Here is an 11,589-nt window from a genome sequence, read left to right on the forward strand (position 1 = left end):
CCCACTCCAGCAGATCCCTTCTCATTGGTCAGATCTCAGCATCATTGTCCCTGGCCTTCTCTGATCACTCTTCATAAAACTGCCAACCAATCCCAGTCATTCTTTCCCACCATGGCTGGCTTCTAGAAGGGCAACCGAGTAACAGTCTGTGCTGTCTTAGTGGGGAAAGAAAAGAATCCTTGTGCCCTGAAGGCCACTGTTCTGGGGTTGGTAGGATAGTGACTCGAGATGGCAGACAGGAGTCTGTAGGCTTAAGGAGGGGGAGGCTTCCCGGAGGAGCTCAGGTGGTCAGGAGTGAGCCAGGAACATGGGAAGGGGGAAGGGTCCTGGTAGGTAACTCATCTCACACAAAAGGTTTAAGGACAAGGGTGGGTGCCAGGAAGTTGAGGCAGGGGTATGGAGAGTGGGAAGCACCAGACTAGGGGGCTTCTCAAGTAATGTGCTTGGAGCTGAAAGTGTGTGTGTGTGTGTAAAAATCATGACAACCAACTGGGTGGCCAGTTTTGGAGACATGCCAAGGTTAGAATGAAAGACACAAGAGACCCTGTTCCAGACACAGGCCCCTCCCCAGAGGCCAGGGAGGAAAACAACTAACCTGAGTTAGCTGGGCCACCTCTCCAGATTTCTCACGGGGAGCTACTGTCTTGCCTTGGCCCCAGGCCTGGCCCTTCCAGGCTGTGTGTGGAGAGGTTTCACAGAATAGGGCACCTACGTGGCCTGGTCTCATCCCCAGGCCCCTCCTATGAAAGTAGATTGCAGTCTCCTCACCCGTCCACAGAGAAATCTGCCTCCTGGGTGTATCGATGGACACAGACCAAGAAGAGGGAAGAGCTGCTGCTGGTTTGGAGTCCGGAGCTCCTGGAGAATTTATCCCCAAGTCTTCTCTAGAATGGACCTACCTACTCCCTTAGAGACTGCCTCCTGGAGCCTCCTCCCTCAGAGCGATCCCCACAGCACCATTTCTGTGGCCTAGACAGGACCCATGCTGGACTCGGCAGCCAAAGACACAGTGCTTTGCAGCCACAGCGCCAGGCCAGGTGGAGCCAGAGAAGTGTGGAAGCAGACAGATGGCCCCAAATGAGGGCCAAATGAAGCCGCTAAATGGCCCGCCGAGAGTGCGTGTCCGGCTTCCCATCTGTGAGGTGTTTTCTTCCCTGAGAAAGGGTCTGTACAGTTGGGCCTGGGCTGTGCTGGCATGTGCCCTTTGTGACAATACACACTTGCACACGAACCTTCTGCCTGTCCAATTCTTGTTGAAAGACCAAGGCTTGGAGACAGTGCTGGCTGCACACCCATGCTAAATATCCACTCACAACTGCTAAAGGTGCTTATGGTCTTTCTTGTGGCTCCTTTCCTAAGCTGCAAAGCCTACACAGGTGTGGGTGCAGGTAACACCATAGTGCCTCCTCCAGAACCCAGGACAAGAGTGGCCTGTGGGATCGTGGGGATGTTAAGAGCAAGAGGTCACCTCAAGGGAGATGGGAAAGGAGAGGGATAGAGAGAGATTCGGGTACATAGTGTCTGTTTCTCCTGCTCCGCTCTCCTGGCACCTCCCTGGGCACACTGTGACATCCCCTTTACTGGGATTTTGCCCAACCATTCCCTTCCCAGGAATGCCCAGGCCTCCTTCCTGGCTGGAGCAAACTCCTATTTATGCTTCAAAGCCCAGCCCGATGGCCACTCTAAGCTTTCTAACCAGCCTGTCTGCATTCCACTCAACCCTGAAAATACTTCCTCCGAATGTTTATTGCCTTTTCTGGGTGTACTGGGGGTACACACCCACCACCCTATCCACTTCTAGCCTTATTGAGAGCCCCGTATTTGCCCAGCAGCAGGTGACAGACACTCTGTACCACTTTCACATCTGCAAAGAGGAGCTGCCGATAGAGTCCACTTCCTGGGCAGTGGCGGTGGTCATGCGAGTGGACAACTGTCCAGGTGTTCCAGGCGTCTTCCATTCTTCTCCGCTTCATCTTCCCTTCTGTGCTCCGTCCTTCCTTCCCTTGTCTCTTGGGCGGAGCTGTATGTGCAGCTCTGGGTCAGGGAGCAAGTGTTCTTCTCAGGCATCTGCTGCTGCCCTGTGGTCTCTGGTCCCCTTTGGAGCTGGGCGAGAGCTCCCTCATGACATGCTATTGTTTCATCTTCTTGCTTTCTGTCCTGCTGGGTCAGAGCAGGAGGCCTGGTCCACTGCTGCGGGCTGGAGGAAGATGAGAAGGCATCTGTGAGGCCCAGGCCTCTCGAAGCTGCACTGCAAAAGCAGCGGTCACTGGCCCCAACCGGACGCCCCGCCTGGCTGGCCTTTCAAGTCTGTGATTACACAAGCTCTCCTGGGCTATTCTGGCACGTTGGGAGCGTGAGGTGGGAGTTGGAGGGTGGCTGAGACCTTCAGTTTTCTACCAGGCCCAGCTGCCTGTGTGCTGGGTCCCTGGGTCTCACCGGTCTGTTCCCTGCTCCTGCCCCCTGACATCCCTATACATGTAGACGGTTAAGACTTATCTGTGAGACGGGCAGCGGTGGTGGTGCACGCCTTTAATCCCAGAACTCAGGAGGCAGAGGCAGGCGGATCTTTGTGAATTTGAGACCAGCCTGGTCTACAAGTTCCAGGACTGGCTCCAAAGCTACACAGAGAAACCCAGTCTTAAAAAATAAAAAAATAAAAATAAAAAAAGAAAGAAAGAAAGAAAAAGGAAAAAAAAAGACTTATCTGTGAAAGCAATAAAGAGGCTCATCCATCCATCCATTCATTCATTTATCCACTCATTCTTCAATTTCACATTCATTCATTTAGTCACATCGTTAGTTCATTAATTCCTTTCTTCGTCCATGACTCTCCCCCATTCATTCACTCCCTCATTCACACATTCATTTCTTCACCCATCATTCACTGACTCATTCCTCCATTTTACCCATCCATCCACTCATTCTCGCATTCATTCATCTACACGTTACTTTCTCCTCTTCTTACCTGGACCCCCAGTCCACACAGGTCCCTCCTGTTTCATCTCCTCTAAGTCTAGAATAAATGCTGCCATGTCTGGTGCCCCTTTTCTGACCCCTGTTGAATCGTGCCCCTTCACACTCCCAGCACCTTGTCTGGCTTTATACTATAGTGAATCACCCTTTATTCTAAAGACGGGGTCTTACTGTGTAGCTGTGACTGGCCTAGAACTCACAGAGAGAGACCGGCTCTGCCTCCTGAGTGCTGGGATTAAAGGCAGGCAGCATGCCTGGCCATGTGGCAACGTTGGGGATGCAATATAATCTCTGTGCCTCAGTCTCCCAGTCTGTAAAATACACAACCTCCCAGGCTGTCCTGAAGACTGTCCAGGGAGTGCTGCATGCTGGTCATGCAGCTCACAGACATGGCCATGACCAACATGCGTGCCACCAAAAGCTCCAAACTGGGGTCAGGTAAGTAACAGGGCTCAGGCTGAGCAGTGTGACACCTGCATCTGCAGGGCCCTTGTGCCTCCACGCATGGACTTTCTCCTGACTCTTGGGTCAGCTGAATGCTTTGAAGACCCACCCCCCCCCCAAAAAAAAACAAAAAACAAAAAACGAGGATTGACCCATATGGGACAGGAGTTGAAGGGTCAGTCCCCAGCTCTAGAACTCTCTGTGTGGTAGCAATGGAACCTGCTCCATGCTTCTGGGATCCAGACCTAGCTGCCCCCACACCCAGTCCTGGCCTGGTTCCTTTGGTTCCTATCTTCACTTTCCCCCAGCCCTGACCAGAACTTCGGGTGTCTCCTCCCAAAAATGCTGCTTGTCTTCACTTCATTTCAGGCTCTGTTTCTGGGATGAACCCGAGCAGACGGATTCTTGGAGTGGAGCCTTCCTGGGGAGTATCAACACCCCTCCTCCCCAGTCCAGCCCTGCCTTTTCTTCCCAGCAATTCCCCCTGTAGTCCTCCCGTGGTGCCCTCGAAGTGCTCCTTAAAACTCCTGCTTCTGCCTTATTCTACCACCCGGGACAGTGTGGGAAAAGAAGAAGTAATTAGGGAGTGATGGCTTTTCTGCCCTCCAGATCGAATTGTGCTATATCAGGGTGTGTATTACATGGATCAAATTGCCTTGAGAAGACATGGCTCCTGCACATTATTGAATGGGTCTTGTATAGAACCCCAGGTTAGGCTACCTTAACACAGGGGTTCAGGAAGAGCCCTGCCAGTCCCTGCAGTAGCTTCTAGACTTGTGTTCATTCCTCCATTTATCACACATTAAGAGGCCTCATCCCAGTATCAGCATTTAAGGGCACAGTAGGGAATGACACAGATGTGACCTTGGGACACTAAGGTCATCATAGTCTAAAGCAGTCTCAGGAATTGGGGCTCTGTGGAGTTGGGGACCTTTTGGGTTAAGGTATCTTGACTGCCTTTCCCTAAAGAGCCCTTTTCCATTGTTCTAAGTGGGGTCAGCATTGGGTACAGTTTGTAACTTTGGTTGGTGGCAGTGCTATCTTGGTCACGGCTATAGAGGTTTTTTTAGACTCTCTGGTCTTCCAGTTACCCAGTGGTTGAGAGAGGCTTTGTGTGAATCTGTGCCTAGCCATGGAGAGCCTCTATTTCCCAGAGAGGGTCAAGGCTGAGGTACCTGAGCCTTAGAGGCCTCTGAGCCAGCTGTTTGGCGGCATCTCTTTAGAGGGAGAGCGTCTAAGAGGGAGAATAAACTGGATGGAGAGAGAGATGGAGAGGGAGCTACATTCCCACGATGAGAATCAGAGAGCAGCTCAGAGTCCTTGGGTTGGAAACAAGAGGGCTTGAGGGACAAGTTAAATTCTAGGTTTCACTCTAAAAGCCGGAAGCTCCCAGCTACAGTCTGTCTAGTTGTCTAGGCAGCAGAAAAAGAAGGCGTCGTGTGGTGCTGGGCCGTACCTAAGAGCCCTCTTTGGATGCAGATAGGCCAGGGAAGAGAGAGCTTTGACTGGGTACTCATTGCGCTTCAGTGGGAGGTTACTTCTGGGATTTTATTTACTCTTCCCTAGAATTCTGTGAGATGGCATGCCAGGCAGGTCCTGGTGGGAACAAAAGACACTCAGGTGGTAAAATGGAGGTGCATTTAAATATATGGTTGGGGGAATCAACGAGGTGGGGCGCACATCTGAGCCTGTCACCTGGGAGCCTAGCTGGACCTAGAGAAGGAGATGACACTACCAGAATATGGTGGGAATGGGTGTAGATCTAGAAGTTGGAAGACTCGATGTCAAACCCAACAGAGCTAGGGTCTCCGAAAGATGAAGCCAGCATAAAGGTGTCCGGATCTCTGGGATGGGGATTGCAGCAAGACGGGTAGATGGCTTTGGACTTCGGCATCATTCTTCTCTCAACCTTCCGACTCTTGCCAAGGCCCCATCAGCTAAGTCTAGTTGTATGTGTAAAAGGACAAGGGACCCTGAAGGTATGCCTCTCACCAGCTTCCTGAGCCACAGTTCGCAGAGACTCTCAGAAGGGAGAAGGTGTCACCTCGACCTCTTCAAATCCTGACTGAAATGTTTCTGTTATCTGAAGGGCTGGACTTGAAGGTCCAGGGGAAATGGGAAGTAAAAGTGACAGCCTTTTGTCAAAAACCACTGTGAGGAGCTGGAGAGATGACTCTGCAGTTTAGAACACTGACCGCTTTTCCAGAGGACCTGGGTTCAATTCCCAGAACCCACATGGCAGCACACGACTGTCTGTAACTAAGGATCCAACACCCTCACACAGACATACATACAGGCAAAAGCACCAATAAAATAAAAATAAATTTAAAAAACAATAAAAAATAAGAATTTTAAGATAAGAACAGACATTGCCTGTCACACGCCCTTGGGGCTGGCTGGCTCCCCAGACACAGATGATGAGACTGAGGGTGGAATGGACCATCAGGCATCTCACCAAAGGCTCTTGCACCTGCACACAGCCCTGCCCTTTGTCACTGTGGAGCCCCATAACTACCACATTAATGACAAGCAAAATAGACTCAACACAACTAACACCGGTGGAAGCAAGGTAAGGCTGGCTCTAGCTATGCTCCTTGTTGGGGTTTGTCTGAAGTACTGATCCCGCACTATGCTCTCCAAACCTTGAGTCTCACACATGCTGAAGTGGGTAAGGACATTAACACCATCTGCCCCCTTCCTTAGTGTTGGTCTGAGAAGGACGGCATGAGCTCTGGAGTCTCTGGAATGTGTTGAGGCGAGTCTAGCTCTGGAGCCATACCAAGAATGGTGAGCCTGCCAGCTTACCCCAGGACCATCCACCACAGTGACCCTTTAGCCACACAGGTTCCATTGAGCACTGGATAGACACCCCACAATTATACTATCATTGAGTCAGTCTAGCAATGTAGTATACAGGCCAGCGAACAGGCTAAGAGGGAAATGGCAGCTGAGAAACTTAGAGTTCATGCCCTCCTGAGCAGTGGGCCTTCTACTCACAGGCAGGGTTCAGATGGGCAACCTCCCAGGCCTCTCAGATCATCGATTGGCATAGCTGTGGGGCATGTTCTGGCTCTCGGAGCTCCCTGACACATTAGGAGACAGCCTGAGCAGCGACCACCAGCCAAGCCACTTACTGACTCCTGGTCCTCAGAAAGATTAGTTAATGAGTTGATAAGTGGTTGGGGTAATTTGTTGTACAGAATGTGATAAATTCACTCCACTATCTGTGTCCTGGAGTTGCTTCCAAAAATACCGTTGAACCTTGAGTCTTTATTTTTAGAGATGACTTTTAGGGAAATCAAGACTTTGTCTTTGCCTAGGACTAACTCCCAATCCCATCAAATGGCGAAGGCAGGATTTGAATCCAGAACAATGAAGGGTCTGCCCCAAAGCCTGGCTGTTTTTTTGTCTGCCCCTCCTGCCTCCATGCTGTTGGTACCTTAATTAGGTTTAGGTTCCTAAGCCCAGAGCCTTCACTGTGGCTTCATTAACCAGAACTCTCCTGCTTAGACGGAGGCCTGATCTCTTTAGTGTGAGGGTAAAGGAAGACTGCCTCCGTCTCACGGGAACCTGGATCTGGCAGCCCTTGCCTGCGTGGATCTGAGTGGTGACACGGAGAGGTGTGACAGATGATTCTTATCGATCCCCAGAGCTCTCTGGGTACCAGTCAGACCTGTGTGACTTAGAATTGAGGTGTCTTCTTTGACAACCCAGGCAGCTGACATCTTTGGGAATGGGAAGAGGACTGAGGGGACAGGGTGGGGAGGGGCATGCTCTGACAACTTCAGATTCGACCCCCCTCCTTTTGGGAAGAATGACTGATTCCCTAGGCTGTCTTCCTAGCAGGTGTTCAGTAAATACACATCAAAGGACCAGACTGGAAAACTGCCAATGCTGCATTTTACACAGAATAACATGTCCTGGGCTCTCACAGCAGGACCCCCCCCCCAACACACATTTCCTGCCCTCCCCTCTTCCTCTGACCTCTGACCTGGTGACCCCAACCTCCCAGCTTTGTATTACAGTTGATGTTCATTTCAACCACCCCCCCCCCATCTACTCAACATTGGGTTAGAAATCTTGGCCCATTTACTTCCTGATTATGCTAATTATCTAGGCTTTTTTTTTTTTGTTTAAAGGAGACAATTATTACCTTCAGTTTGACAGTTTCTAACATCATTAGCAGTCACAGCTGCCAGAACCACAGCGGTATTAGTCACCTGAATTGCTCCAGAAAGACAATTACTGTCTTCAGTCTGGGTCCCAGTGCTTTGCTCTATGGTGGCAGGGACAGGGGGCTTAGCAGTCTCCGCAGTGAGCAGGAATCACTGGGGGAGCAGAGGGTATCATCTGCACAGGCTTTGGCTGCTACAGTTGGAGCAGGAGGTCACAAGAGAGCAGAGTGGCTGTGACTGCCACCCTGAAAAGCAGAGGGCCATGGAGGCAGGAGACACGCAAGCTCACAGGAGGCCGTGGCACTCCCTGTTTGGTTCCAAGAAGAGTGGGGACCACGCCAGTGGACCTCACTTCTCTGCCCATGTTGCATCCTGCAGTCCTGAACTATAGCATGTCTAGAAGCCATCTTTCCCTCTTCTCTTGGTTCCTGGGTTCTCAAGGCTAAGTATCTCCACAATTATAGACTATTTCTGCCCAGTTAGATGTAAACACCTCCCTTCTCTTCCTCCCTGTCCTGCTTCTTTCTGAGATAAGGTTCCAGGCTGTCCTAGAATTCACAATCTTCCTGCCTCTGCCTCCCGAGTCCTGGGATCACAGGGGTGCACTACCATAGCTGGCAAAATATCTTAACTCTTGACAAATACCTTTCTTTTTCCTACTGTCACCTGTGACATTAAAAACCCACAGAGGGAGTTCACGCATCTATAATTGACAGCCTCTCTTTCTGTTTTTGAGAGGCTGGGAGTGGCCTTCCTCGATTGTCTACTGTGAGTACAGGGTGCATGTGGAGCAGGATGTGGGAGATGCCCCAGGAGACTGCCTTCCACCTCACAGAGCCAAGCTCAGAGAGCAGATGGGTACCACTTGAAGGACAGCGATGATGGGAGGCAGGACTCTGGGGAGCCCTGTGTCTCTGGACCCCATCTCAGTCATAGCTGTTATTTGTTTGGAACCAGATTCTCTAAACTGAGGACTTTGCTGAAAACATTCAGCTTGCATTGTCCCCAGAGATATGTAGAGTCCCCATGAGAGGGTTGCATTGTCCCCTGGTGTCTGTAGAGTCCCCAAGAGAGGGACTCACTATTCTGCTTCGAAGGTGATGAGATGAAGATGTAGACACCTTAGGTTTCTTTTTCAAGCTTGCGGGTCACAGACCTCAGCCTTGAGCTCCAGCGTCTCCACGAACTCTATCTTCACTGCCTTGTCTATCACGTGGGTGCAGGAAGATAGCTCAGTAGTCAAGGGCTTGCTGTGCAGACGTGGATGCATGGAAATAGTGCGTGGGCATGGCGAAGACCAGGAATCTCCAGAGCAAGCCAGCTAGCTAGACTGCATGAATCACCAAGCTCTTGGTTCAAGTGAGAGAGTCTGTGTCATAAGGTATATAAGGTGGAGCGCAATCAGGAAGACTGTCGTTGCCAGTCCCTAGCCTCCATACACATGCAAGGCAACTGCACACACATGCTGCTCCCACAGGGTGGTACCCAGGCTAGGATGCCTGACAGGTGCAGGGTGTTCTCAGTTGCTCACACAGGAGCACCTGACACCCTCCCCAGCTTGGGGGCCTCAGGGTCTAGTACCTTCTTTCAAACCCATCAGAGACAGAAGGAATGAACTGAGCCATGCATCTTTAGGCGGGTCCTGGCACGGAGTGCAGTTCTGACCTATCATGGGGTTATCTGCCCCTGTTGGTAAGCTCTCTTGGGGTCTGGAGCCCAAGCACCATCTTCCTTAATAACCCCCAGTGCTCGCAGTCACTCAAGCACTCAGCTGATACACAGTGGGTGGCTTCCCATGTTGTTCTAAGGGCTATCACTGTGAGCTCTCCCATGAGGCTTCATGATAAACCTACAATAGGTTCAGGAGGTGAGGTTTTCTCTCTCAGATGGCAAGTTTAGCTATTTTTCCTCTATTACACACTAGGAGGACCAGAGCCAGGATCCTAGGGAGGTCTGGCTGACTCTGAAGCAATTACCCAGAAAAATATGGCAGTTTCTAGCAGCCGTCAGCAAGCACAGGTGAAGGTCTTTATAGACTTCGTAATAGCCCATATTGTGAACAAGGAAACAGACTCAGAAGAAATGAAGCCAGTCCAGAAGTCACATAGCCCAGAGTGGGGGGACATTTCCTGCTTCCCCCAAACCTGCTTTTTATTTTACCCACTGCACTATGTCTCTGTCACCTGTAGTCCCCACACCAAATAACATCAGGATGGGGATAGGGGTGGGGATAAGCCTGCTCAAACAGCCCCGTGCTGCAATGGCTTTCTCTGCAGCCCCTCAGGCCTCGCCAACCTTCCTCCGCCCACACTGGCAAGAGACCTGGATAAAACGGGGCAAGCAGGGACAGAACGAATTCAAGATGACATCCTGTGGCCGCGGGCCTGTGGGCAGCAGGGACTGGAAGTGGGTTGGCGTCCAGGGCAGTGATGACCCATTTTGGGGTTTGTTCCCTGTCTGGGTCTTCCTCGGGCCCCTCTCAGCTCCCACATGGACCTGCAAGGGGCTTGTATATCCCATCCCCCCCCCCCCTCACAGAGGAACTGAGTACAGTGGTAGTCCGGTCTCATTCGGTCTCTGCCAGCAGGGAAGCACGTGCCTGGTCTCATCAGCTGTGTCAAAGAGACCTGTCCAAGAGATTCCAGTATGCCTGTCTGAGCAGGCACAAGGAGCCACTCTGCCAGCCATTGGGAGTGCGGGTGGGGGGGGGGGATGACTAGGAGCCAATGACAAGCCAGTGATTTGTTTTTGTTGTTTAAACACGCAGAAGGACATACCTCCAAGACAAGGACAGCATGCCTGCCACTGGTTAAAACTTTGCTATGCACCAGGAACCTGTTCTCTCTTGCAATGGCCACAGGGACTGGAGTTACACTCAATTTCCGATAAAATATGATGAGGCTCAGAGAACATAAGGGACTTGGCCAAGGTCACACAGTGAGTCTGCTGGACTATAAATCTAGAACTTTCTGTTTCTGGGACCTAGTTTCTTGCTTTGTCTTAGAGAGAGGCTCAGTTGCTTCTGAAGTGACGGTCCCCATCTTCTGAAGTGACGGTTCCAATCTTCTGAAGTGATGGTCCCCAGGCTGAAGAAGCTCCTCGGAGAAGAGGAATTCCCTGAGAGATTGGAACTAGCGGCAGGTTGGCCACAGTGTTTTTTTGTTTGTTTGTTTGTTTGTTTGTTTGTTTCTGGTGGGAGCCTTCTTTGAAGGAGGAAGCCACATTCTGAAGGTAGAAGGTGAATTCCAGGGAGGGATCCTTAGTAACGAGGTTAGGTGTCTTTCTGTCCTGGGAGGAGGTGCTGATATATTTCCCAGGCTGGGAAAAGAATAGACATCCTGAAACCCAAGGGAATGGTAGTGTCCTGGAGACCCCAGGCATCTTGAAAAACACTCTAGACCAAGTCTTCCAGGAGGCCCCAGATGACAGCCTGACTGTGCCACGTGCTTAGGGAAGAAGAAGGAGACATTGCTACGGTTGTCTGGAAGGTCCAGCCCTGGGGCCAGTGTTTCTGGCCATGGTGTCCCTACACCAGCCTCCTGGGAGCTTGCTGATGCCTGTAGACCCCTGCATTCTGACTCCTGGATGCATTGCTAGACTGACCTGTTGCCCAAGGCAGAAATCAGCTTCTCCTTGACTCTCCCGCCTGCTCAGGTCCTGAGTGTCTGCCGGATGCCTGCAGCACCTGTCTCCTCCCTCATCCCCACGCCCCATTCTCTCTCTCTCTCCATGGCCTTGCTGCACTCCAGCAGGGTTCTGTCTGCTTCTGCCCTTCCTCCAGGAAGGTGAGGCTCAGCAGCTGTGGCCACCTGCTGTGAGTGCCCACCCCAGCTTCACTACTTCAATCCCAGGACACTTCCCTGTCATGGCTCCCTGCACATATCAGAGGGCCCATGTCTGCCCTGCAGATCTTTGGGTTTGCATTCCACAGGGCAAGAGGCTGGGATATGGTGTGTGGTTGAACGCAAGCGCCTTTCATAAGACTGTGTTCTGGGAG

Source organism: Chionomys nivalis, chromosome 1, assembly GCF_950005125.1.
Source record: "Chionomys nivalis chromosome 1, mChiNiv1.1, whole genome shotgun sequence".
Taxonomy (NCBI): domain Eukaryota; kingdom Metazoa; phylum Chordata; class Mammalia; order Rodentia; family Cricetidae; genus Chionomys; species Chionomys nivalis.